This window comes from Harpia harpyja, chromosome 6 (genome assembly GCF_026419915.1).
Source record: "Harpia harpyja isolate bHarHar1 chromosome 6, bHarHar1 primary haplotype, whole genome shotgun sequence".
NCBI classification, from domain to species: Eukaryota; Metazoa; Chordata; class Aves; order Accipitriformes; family Accipitridae; genus Harpia; species Harpia harpyja.
In genome coordinates, this window is record NC_068945.1 from 4,437,089 (window position 1) to 4,448,626 (window position 11,538).

Here is an 11,538-nt window from a genome sequence, read left to right on the forward strand (position 1 = left end):
TAGGGGTTCAGTAGGAGTAAAACACAGTACCGAATCAATTTTATCCGGAGTAGTGTGGCAGGGAGGGAGAGTAGCTTTCCTACTTTGAGAGCAACATCTACGCTACACATGCAGAGCCAAAGCCTTCTAATCCAGCAGGCTGAATACATACTAGTTATTCAAACTCAAGAACGTGTGCATAAAAGGAATTTCATACAATTAGTCTCTGTTGTCCTCCTCATTTTATGCTCTCTGTAAAGTTCTCATTCCAATGTTGCTACATTACACACTCGGACCCATCTTTTTGCCTCCCACAATGCCTTCAGTAATATAAAAGAAACATCAGACAAGCAGGCAAGGATGTCTAAAAAGTATTTCTACAAGCCACTGATCTATCATTTAGTCAACAAACAGGCTCAATTCATAGGTTATTATAGCAAAGCAAAATCGAGTGAAGCACAATGAAAACAGGTAACACTATTTTAGTCTCAATACTAGAAACCATGTGTCATAGTTTTCTGCCAAACTAATGTAATGGAACACAATTACGATTTTGTGAAGAAACATTTTCATACTGCTTTAGCAGACTATCACTCTGGATAGCATGTAACAAGATCTTATGGAAGAAAAAAAATTACTCTCAACTAATGAAAGCCTCTGCACACCTCTGCTTGCGTATCTTGATTTGCTAAACAACCGACAGAAGTTTATAACTTAAGCTTGAAACCAAATCAGAGCACACATTTGCCTGAGGAGGTCTGCGCAAGGAACTGATCCTAGTTTCTGAGAAACAGGATGAAAACTTGTACTACACAGGGCAAAATTCATTCCAAGAACACACTAAAGAGAAGCTGTATAAGTTACTGGTGACGTATGGCTCATATTGTGACCAAGGAAGAGCAGAGATAACTGACTTCCTCTCAAAGTAGGACCTTGTTTCAGCAGTTCCTTTCATATATTCACACAGCACAAACATTACAGCTTCGGACAGTGCAAGCGCAGAAAAGCAGCAGCGCAGGAGCTCGGGAAGGTCCGTGGCAGAAGAGATCATTCTGCATCCCCGCTGCCCCACAGCAAACCTCCTGTCGCTGAGGCAACACTCTTTCCCCTCTTTCCTAGCCTGCCCAATTATTAATTTTGGGGTTTTTTTTTCAGCTGCCGGAGCATTTCGTAGGGACACAACATGGAAAGCTGCCAGCCTTCCCAGAGCCAACTCTGAGTAGGTCAGTCTTGGCTCAGCAGCAGACCACATAGCGCAGCAAAAGGAAATGCAAGGCCTTGAACTCACGCCCATCTTCCCTCTCGTCCTCCATACACACACCCTAGACGCAGATTTTCTTTGATCGCAGAGGAATAGTAATTCACTGGTGGCCAACACCATCTCCACTGGAGACCGCGATAGCTGCCAACAGGCCCTATCCACAAGCAAACCGAGAACTGCTCAGATTGAAACTATGCAAACCCAGAAGTTAAGATGCCAAACTTTACCATTAATGTGTATTTTTGGCTTCCTTCGGGTGTTATGGGAAGTTACAGAGTAACTATAACGGAGATTTCTTATTTGGAGCTGCCAAGCTAATACCAATCTAAAGATCGGGTCGGGCGACGGAGAGAAGTGGCGGTGCGAACTTCCCTGTTCCCACGGCCGTCTTCAGACGGCAGCAACACCGTGGTCACACAGGGCATCTGAGCCTCTAGCCTTGCTCCAGAGCCAGCTTCATCTTAATTAGCTTTGATATCAGAGTGGTGATACTATTATACTTGTGCTGAAGAAAACCCTGAGGATAGGGTCCCCCAAGTAAGGACTAGGAAGTAGCCTGAAGTTACAGCGTTCACTTCACCTTCATGCAAATGACTCCTGGTCTTCAGTTAATTGCTGGCTTTAGTCCAGACCGACACCCTGATACACATCACCAGGCCACCCACCACCTATGGCTTTTGATTCATGGAGAAAGTAGAGGCCACGTATGCAACTGACAGCCCTAAAGAATGATGCGTTACCCTTCGTTTATGCCGGGGGACACCAAATAAGACAGCCCTAAAGAATGATGCGTTACCCTTCGTTTATGCAGGGGGACACCAAATAAATCAGAGAAATATTACCAATACTGGTATGATATGTAGTTACTGATACTTAAAATATTCCACAGAAACCCTCCATGTCACTACACCAAATCTGGAAGCAATCCCCAAGGAATTGTAGGGAAAGTGAACGTACCATTCAATGCGTCAGGGACACGGCTGCTTCCCTATGACCCAGAAAAACAGTTTCTTGATAATTCTTCTTAAATAATCATGGAGGTACCATTACGCAACCACGCACAAAATACTACAAGATTGCAAGAAACATTTAGTGATTTGATCAGCTTAACAACAAATCTGTAGAGACAGATACACAGGAGTCGCTAGCCAAACCCACGTTTCTTCCTAGGGGTGAAACAAAAGTGAAAAAGAAAAAGGGATGTGCCAATCCTTCCACACCTCATCCTTTGACAGTAACTACTCCGTGCCATCTGGCTATTAAGGATTTGTCGGCATCTGAAGAATATCCATGATGCTTTCCTGACTGCAGGAAAAAGGAAAACGGAAAAAGGAAAACGGAAAAAGGAAAACGGAAAAAGGAAAACGGAAAAAGGAAAACGGAAAAAGGAAAACGGAAAAAGGAAAACGGAAAAAGGAAAACGGAAAAAGGAAAACGGAAAAAGGAAAACGGAAAAAGGAAAACGGAAAAAGGAAAACGGAAAAAGGAAAACGGAAAAAGGAAAACGGAAAAAGGAAAACGGAAAAAGGAAAACGGAAAAAGGAAAACGGAAAAAGGAAAACGGAAAAAGGAAAACGGAAAAAGGAAAACGGAAAAAGGAAAACGGAAAAAGGAAAACGGAAAAAGGAAAACGGAAAAAGGAAAACGGAAAAAGGAAAACGGAAAAAGGAAAACGGAAAAAGGAAAACGGAAAAAGGAAAACGGAAAAAGGAAAACGGAAAAAGGAAAACGGAAAAAGGAAAACGGAAAAAGGAAAACGGAAAAAGGAAAACGGAAAAAGGAAAACGGAAAAAGGAAAACGGAAAAAGGAAAACGGAAAAAGGAAAACGGAAAAAGGAAAACGGAAAAAGGAAAACGGAAAAAGGAAAACGGAAAAAGGAAAACGGAAAAAGGAAAACGGAAAAAGGAAAACGGAAAAAGGAAAACGGAAAAAGGAAAACGGAAAACGGAAAACGGAAAACGGAAAACGGAAAACGGAAAACGGAAAACGGAAAACGGAAAACGGAAAACGGAAAACGGAAAACGTGTCCTAGAAAATTCAGTAGGAATTGCTGTCACCCTGCCTCCTTTTTCTTGAGGGGAAAAAAATGCTTCAACTGTGCTTACTGTATTTCTTAGAAGATTTGTATTTTGAAAACGGTGGATATTCCTGAACAGGTCTGGGGATTAAGGTGTCGAACTTTGAAAAGACAGGTGACTGAGCAAGGCCCTCACCCGGCACACAGCTCTTACTGTACAACGCACTGGAGCAGAGCTCACTTGAAGACCAATGCAACTAACAATCAATGGCTAATTTGCCTATTTGGCATTTCTTACAGCGGTCTAGAAGAGAGCCTGAATTTGCCCTCCGCCGGCTTCTTAAGGCCTACATGAATCACGTATCTTAAAGGCAGAAGAGCGGCTGACCCATCCCACCATCCGGTCTCTAGTAACTCCGCACGACGTCACTCACCCCATCTCCAGCTGCTGGCTGTGAATACAGAGGCACAGGACTCCCAGGGCATGTCATTTTGCCAAGGAAGGTGCACAGGCACATGGCAGATACAACCACAACTCCTCCCACGGGCTGAGGGCTGGCCCAGACCCCAGAGACAGAGCTCCCAGTGAAATCCATTTAACACATTCCCGCACAGCTTCTGCCGATACCGTTCCTATGGACGGTTGAAGCTATTCTAGCTAAAAGCAAACATCCTTGCCAGGCTAGCTGCCTTCGCTGAAAGAAGAGCATGCATTTTACAGAAACAAAGATAAATTGAGTTCACTTTCTTCTACAGAAGTTTTTCTGGTGTGATTTTGTTCATTATATCTGCTTAGGTAGCTAACAAAACCAGAGCTACTAGAGCAGGAATGTATTTATGTATCTTTATAAAACATGTTGCGTTTTTAAATGCTTGGTTGGGCTTCCTGGACCTTTGCACATGGATTAAGCATACAGCGCTTTGCAGGTACCACCTCTGATTAGCACAGGAACTGGCACCTTCTCTGCTGCTTTTACTTATTTGTTCATTTAAAAAGAGACTTTGAAATGGTGTATTAAGATATACTGAAGCACTATTGTATTAAACAAGCATAACGACCAGAATTTATTACACCTCAGACATCTTTTATAGATTCCTTCCTAAACTTTTTAATAAGCATACTTGGTAAACGCAGGATTTACTTTTGAGTGTCACTATTCTTTGTATCTTTTGTCATTAAAAATTAAAGCTAAAAATACGTGTACACCCCCCCCCTTGCATACTTGCTCCACCTTCAAATAGAAACCCCTAGACAACCAACATAAACAACTGTGATGAATGCTTCAATCTCCAATGGGCAGTGGGATGAACACCATAAAAAGAAATTAAGACTTACTATTTTTCCACCTCCCCTCAAAACACAAGAGTCTAAACCAACTCCTGTTTGGTCAGTTGTGACTTCGTAAACTCTGTATCTACCAAACCACATGCTGCCAGGAATAGCATAAATCTCAAAGCAAGGATTACAAAATCATTTTGGGGTTTTGGTTGGGGTTTTTTCTTTTAAGAACCCCAGTACGCCTCCTTACAAGGAGAAACAGTTCGATCTGCTCTTCACTTTCAAAACTAGCAAAGATCTATTTATTCTGCTGGGTATACACCGAATGTTTGAACAAAAAAAAGTTAGCCACAGGTCAGACAATACAGCTCGCTATGACTACACCCTTCACTCGAAGGAAAAACGGAAGATCGATTTTCTATTTCAACCAGCTGAAATGACAATAAAAGAAAGTAAATTCTCCTGGCTTTTCTTTTCTAAAAAAACCAGCTTCCCATCTGACATCTAACCAAATGTTTTTTGGCCACTGAAAAAATCCTACCATTGGTCAGGCTCTGCAATAGGCACATCCCATACACCTTGTTCGGCACGCAACTGATGCGCACTCAACTCCTCATCCCGCCGCTTCTACGGGGGAAAAAAAAAAAAAATAAAGTCAGAAGAGGGTACCTGTCAGGCCGCATCCTGGCGCCAGCCACGGAGTTACGAGTTTACGCCAGTGCAATACCAGGTTAACAATTTGCAATTTGCTTCACTCCTGGACTCCACAGCAGCCCTCCATTTTGTCAACTGCCTCAATTTAAACGCTTTCCAAGTTGAAGGCAGAACTTCAACATTTCTTCGGGAGCCCTTCGGGGCTTTAAAGCATCCTCGACCATTTTAAGCAGCGGAAAACCTACTGGGAGCCAGCACCGTTTGCTAAGTTTAGAAAGGCAGGCGCGCACGCCAGAGCTTATCGACAGCCTCCCCGAACATCCCCTGCAGACGGTTTCGGGGCGCGCTGAAGAAGTCAGCGCGCTCTTGCTCATCCCTTCCAGCCGGCGAGCTGCCTCCCCTTCCCCGCAGGGAAGGCGCCCGGCTTTCCCCCCCCCCCGTCCCCTGCCTTTAGGAGGCGAGGCAGGTGGATATCGGGAGGTGAGAAAGGAAGGCAGAGGGAGGAGAAGGAGGAGGAGGAGGCGGCAGGAGCCGCCGCGGGCAGCAGGGTGCCGACCGCCCCGCAGCAGGTAGGGGGAGCGCGGGGCGGCCCGCCGGTGCCGGTACCGCTGCCGGTACCGTACCGTACCGTACCGTACCCCCCTCCCTCTCAGCCCCGTTCCTTACCACCCGCCGAGGCGGCCGGAGCCTGCCTGGGCCCGGGGCAGCGACCTGTCCGCTGCGGGCGCTCTCCTCCGGAGGTGAGGGGGCGGCGGGGAAGGGCATGCGGGAGGAGAGAGGGAGAGAGGGAGGGAGGGCTCCCGCCGCCCGCCTCTCCCTCACCTCCCTCCTCCTCCTCCTCCTCCTCCTCCTCCTCCTCCTCCTCCTCCTCCTCCTCCTCCTCCCCGCCCAGCCCTACCCGGCCCCCCTCCCCGCGCCCCTCGCCCCCCTCCCGGGCTGGCTTACACGGGGCTGCCCCGGGCGAGGGGTCCCTGCGCTCCTCCCGGCACTTACTGTGTCACCCCCTGTCTGTCTGTCTGTCTGTCCCCTCGGCAGGGATAAAAGTTGTTGCCACCAGCCTCGCCGCTGCCGCCCGAAACAACTTTGTCTCCTTCCAGCCGCTGGGAAAGCTCCTCTTTTTCCTCCTTCTTCAATTAAAAAAAAAAAAAAAAAAAGAAGAACAGAACAGCAATTTAAAAAATAAAAAAGAAGATAAAACCTATATTCGGCTCTTAATTGTAAGAGGGGGAAGCGTGAAGGTGGGAGGGGAGAGAAGAAAAAGGAAACATTCGGAACTTTTTTTTTTCCCCTCTCCTTCTCCCCCCCCCACCCCCCAAGATGGCTTGAGAAAATTAAAAGGGGACAGTGATGGGGGGGGAGGAGGGACACACTGAAGAGCTCGGGAGCGGGGAGAAAGGTTTGGGGTCTTTGGGGGGAGGGGGGGGTTGGTGTGGTTTTTTGTTGTTTTAAAGCCTTCGGTTCCCTGAAGGACCCAAACGATTGCAAACAAACGGGCAGAGCAGGCAGGCACAAGGAGGGGAGCGAGCGAGAGAAAAAGAGTTTTGCTGGTCAGTAAACTTCAAGCTGCTGCGATGAGGTCATTGGTGTAAAAATAAAGCGATGGCGTCATTTGAAACCAATCCCAGTGAATGAACTCAGCCGGGGGGGGGGTGTGAAGGGGGGGGAGAGGGAGAAGGAGAAGGAGAAAGAGGAGGAGCGGGGAGAGAGGATCCCTGCGGGGAGACGGAGGCAGCCGCCGCCGCCAGCCCCGGCAGCGGGAGGCGGAGGAGCGGGATTTGGGGGGGGGCTCACCCCGTACCAAGCTGTCACTGAGGGCGAGGGGGGGGGGGGGGACGGGGACACGACACACGCGTCCGCTGCCCCCGGCCTCCCGCTGGAGCCGCCGGGCCGGCCCCTGGGAGGAGCCGGGGCCGCGGAGCGATTCAACCGAGCCGCCGCCGAGCGTTTCCCGCCCCTCGCCCGGCTGAGGAGACAGGCTCCGCCCGCCCTGCCCTCGCTGCCCGGCGCCGGCCCTCACCTCTTTCCCGCCCCTGTCAGCCCCGGCCCTCACCTTTCCCGCCCTCCCTCAGCCCCGGCCGTCCCGCCTCAGCGTCCCCTGCCGTCTCCGGCGGCGGCCTAGCCCTTGCGCTCGGTGCCACCGGCTGAAGGGCCCTTCAGTACCTAAAATACTCGTCCGGCCTTTTAAATTAAAAGCGGTACGTGCGGCTGTGGCGCAGAGCCGTCGAAGAGTTACGGCGGCAAATCCTCCTGGGGTAGCGTTGGTGCGGGCAGAGCGCTCTGTTGGGCCACGTGGCGCGTTGAGGGCCTTCACCCTTTAAATAACCTTGTTAAGTAAAAAAAAAACTAAAACCAATACCTCGAGGAAAGCGAAAGTTAGGTCTAAGCAGATGCACAGAATTATTTTTGCCTAACTCGTACCTCTTCTGGCTAGTACCGATGTCAACTAGCGAGGTGCGTCCTTCAGGGGTTGGGTGGGACCTGCCTGTCCTACGCATCCCTCTTCCAGGTACCCCAGACTCTTCTGCAGCCCTCTTTCTCCTTTGGAGGCATCGTCACCAAGGGGAGCCCGCCGGCGCTGCTGGGCACGCGGGACGTCTTACCCGGCAGACTCCAAGCTCCGGTCGGTCACCTCTGCCGGCTTTCGAATCCCTGTGCCACAAACCCTCGGAAAACAGCACGGGAAAGAGGATTAACCGCATGGGTCCTTACGCTCTTGGTGGCTGTCTCTTCAAAGTGCGTTGGGAAAAGGCACGCGGCTATCGCCCCACTCACAAAACGGTTTGTGTGGGTGGTGTTTTCAGGAAGCAGGCAACTCCAAACAAATGATACGGTGGTGGGCTCTGTCCTGACAAAACTGACCAAGAACCACCTTGGTGAAGGGCCTGGCGTTAAGGAGTTGCGAGCTGTCTCCCACGAGGAAGCCTTGCTGGCACTCATGCTGAACAGTCGCGTCCTCTGCAAGGGAGCGCAGAGCGTGCGGGGGAGAGAGAGGTCCCGAGAGAAGCCCGGTCTCCATAAGGCAGTGACAAAAGAAAGATCAAAAGCAGTGAAGAAACTGCGGTAAAGCAATTTTATGTCAGTACATTCACTATTTTGCACGTGTCCGTCTTGTAGTAGCTAAAGACCATTTTTGCCTTTTTCGTCTGCTAACCAGTGGCCCTGAAGATACCTTTCGCAACCCCCCAAAGTGCTCACAGTATTGAAAGCCTGCACAGTTAACTGCTGGTTAACGGAGCTAGAACTGACCCATTTCGACGAAGGGGATCAGAGAGCGTGCCAGAGAAACTCGAGGTGACAGCCAGTGCCCCAGCTTATTCAGACCAGAGAAGTGCAGGAACAAATAGTTCCAGCATGGTTATCCTCACAAAGAGAAGTGGGGAGCAGCAGAGAGGGGCGCGTGGTGAGGAGGAAAAAGACATTTCAATTCTCTCTTCCCTTTTGTCGTCTCAACTCGGGTAACACCTTATGTAACTGGTTTGTTGTTTTTTTTTTTTAATTGGGAGACTGAAAAAGTTTCCTCAGTGTAAAACTGTAAGAATAAAAAGTACTTGTGATCTTTTTGGAATATTTTTATTTTTAGCTGAAAAGAAGGATATATACAGAAAAGTCTAGGACAGCAAGTTAAAGCTTTTTCAGTGTAGAGTCAGGATATTTCTTTTCCCTAATGTAATAAAAGGTGCGACTAAACCACAGTGATATCACAATTAACTCCTGCAGGTTGAAGTTATTACTAAGAATAACTTTTTATTTTCGGCTGAGCTTGAGCTGAGCATCTGATGTGGGAGAGCATTACAAGGTGAAACTGTACAAGTTTGTTGCTAACCTAAAGACACAAATGGAAGGAGTCTGGAGGACTCGAGCGCGGCAGCATCTGACCTCGCTTCATTGAGATTAGCGGCCGCGTCCTTTACCTCCTGTTCGCAATGGGCAAAGCGTGCGCGTGTTGGCAGCTGACATGCCTCAGCTGGCAGGTGGTCACTCGTGAAGGAGCAGTAACTCGTTTGCGTGTCAGAGTCCAACTCCAGCTTAATTTTTTTTTCCTTGAAAGCCTTTTGTTCCTCCCTACCACTTGCACAGCAGGCTCCTGGAAACGATCTGAACTGCAGGTGCAAACCAGGGAGGGAGTCAGGCCTTAGTTTGGTAAAGGAGAGGAGAGCTGGGTCCCATCTGCCCATCTGGGAGAGGGACTGCTTGGCTTTGCTGGTGTCCCTGGCTGGTGACCTTCCCTCCCCAGGTTTTCAAAGGTCCGTCAATTCTATGAAATGTATTTTGCTACATTTCTGGCAATGGATTTTTTTGGCCTCGGCACTCACTGCCCCTTTTTGGCGAAACAGTACTGAAAGAGTTAATACATTAGCATCCCTTTCTTGTGCCTCCTTATCAAGCTCATGAGATAAGAAGACCTGAAGTGCCTATATGGGGTAAAACAAGGGCAAAAGACTTTATGGTGGCTATCCAGCAGGCTATGCAACAGCACTCGAACTTTGACACTCCACTATGTCCTACGAGTTCACATCGTGCTTCTGGCAGGAGCGGCTGGAATTGTGTCACCCCTCGCTGCCCCTATTGCTGGGGGGGTGGGAAGGGGGAATAGGCGGGTACTTCCAAGAGCTGGAGGTCATGCACTTTGTTTACGAAGGTTTCTCTTTCTTTATTTGTAAAAGCTAGCATACTTTTTTGTTCCTTTTCCAGCTACAGGATTTTGTGGCACTTCACTTGGTTAATCAGTTAGCAGTGGTTAAACAGGGGAAAGATGAATGGCAGCCTGAGTAACATCATCATGCTCTCTGTGCAGAGGAAAGGAGCGATTTGCCAGAGGAACCTCTTGCAAAATAAGTGAGAATTGAACTTAAAGCACAGAATTTACCATGCTTTAAAATCCCCTTGTGGGTGCTCACTTCCTCCACAGGCTGAAGTGGGGTTCTTGAAGAGGTTACCATTCCCAGACAGCTCCCAGTCACGGTCCCAGCTGTCTTCTGCCACAGGTTACCACCTCTCCTACCTACCCGCAAGCTGCTCACGCAATCCCTCCCAAACTTGTTTCGGCCAAAGCCAACCAGAGTAGCTTAAGCAGTTTAAATAGTAGGTGTCAGCTGAACTGGTCTGGTTTGGCTGAAATGGATTAGGGGAAACACAAGTCAGCAGATGGGAAGTGAGGTGATGACCTTTTCATGGACGGCTTCGGGGCAGTGGGTAGTAGTATGGCCTAATCTGCTTTCAGAGCAGACCACTGTACCAGACATAACTGCTACCGACAGCTCTTCAGGGTATTTAAAAATAGAAGGGTTGCCGAGATACCCACATTCAAACATTGATAGCATTTTTAGATAGTACCGGCTTTGCTGGCATAGACAGCAGGGTACAGCAGTCGGAGCAGCGCAGGTTTGTGGAATAGCAGCAATGGGAACGTGAGGATTTGGAAACCGGTAGGAATAGAAGATGTAGGACCGAGGGTGGGGAAAGAGCAGAAGAGAGAAATGTTTGCAGATGGAGATCAGTGGGAGATCACAGAGCTCAGTCTAGAGGGGAGGAATTTGAGTAGTGTGAGGAACGCAGGCACCAGAGACACAGGCTGCAGAGTAGCAATGCTGAAGGGAAACCAGTGAGTTGAGAACAACCAGTATCTCCCCATTCTTCCCTTCCATGTGTACATCAGACCTTGGGAAGCTCTACCCTCTGGAAAATGCTTAAATGAGAATAGCCTCTCCAGTCTGTCACTGCAGGTAGTTTTCATACCTCTACTTCCCCGTAGCTTCTCGAGGACTGCCAGATTCACAGCATGTCAAACAAGCTGGAGTTAGTATGCAATTGGAGAGGTCTAGGTTCAATGCAGATACGTGTTTTGGGGCTGGGAGAAATGTAAGACAAGACGGAGCAATATTCTTGTTCTCTGTAGGACAAGAGTGGATGATTTGGAGCAGTGGAAGAGAAAGGGAGAGTTACAGGAACCAGAGCAGCACAAAGTACAGAGAAAAAGGAAGGAGACCATCGGCTGCCTGCTTCCCTCTCTCTCCTTACTTCATAAATCCTATATCCGTTACTCAATAGGAATTTACATGATCCCTATCTCTATAGTTTCTGAGTACCCTTTATTTTTGTAAGTCTTTTGTGGGACAGAGGAATATCATGATACCATGTTTTACGGATGTAAGAGTGAGTTACTGAGATGAAGTAACTCATTCAAGGTAGTATAGCAAGATGGCTGCAGATCAGAGAACTGAACCAAGTTCTCTTAAATTCCAGATCTAATCACTAATTCATCCTTCTCCCTCTCCTCTCTTCCATCTCTCGAAAGAAATAGTAACTTTTCTTACTTACCTGAGAGGCACATTTAGTAAAATTAAGCA

The 11,538-nt window shown here is 48.3% G+C and overlaps 1 protein-coding gene across 11 annotated transcripts in view; it reads right to left on the reverse strand.

Moving 5' to 3' along the window:
• DUSP16 (dual specificity phosphatase 16) overlaps positions 1 to 6,319 on the reverse strand; it is a 70,100-nt gene extending 63,781 nt beyond the window's left edge. For 5 of the 11 annotated variants that reach the window (XM_052791008.1, XM_052791002.1, XM_052791004.1 and 2 more), the window contains exon 1: positions 6,185 to 6,319. The gene's annotated coding sequence lies outside the window, so the exon portion shown is untranslated. Of the gene's footprint in view, positions 1 to 5,078; positions 5,165 to 5,857; positions 5,965 to 6,184 lie in introns of those variants that run through there. The other 6 variants (XM_052791003.1, XM_052791007.1, XM_052790999.1 and 3 more) reach the window with 3 other exon arrangements.
• Between the last annotated feature and the right edge of the window lie 5,219 nt (positions 6,320 to 11,538).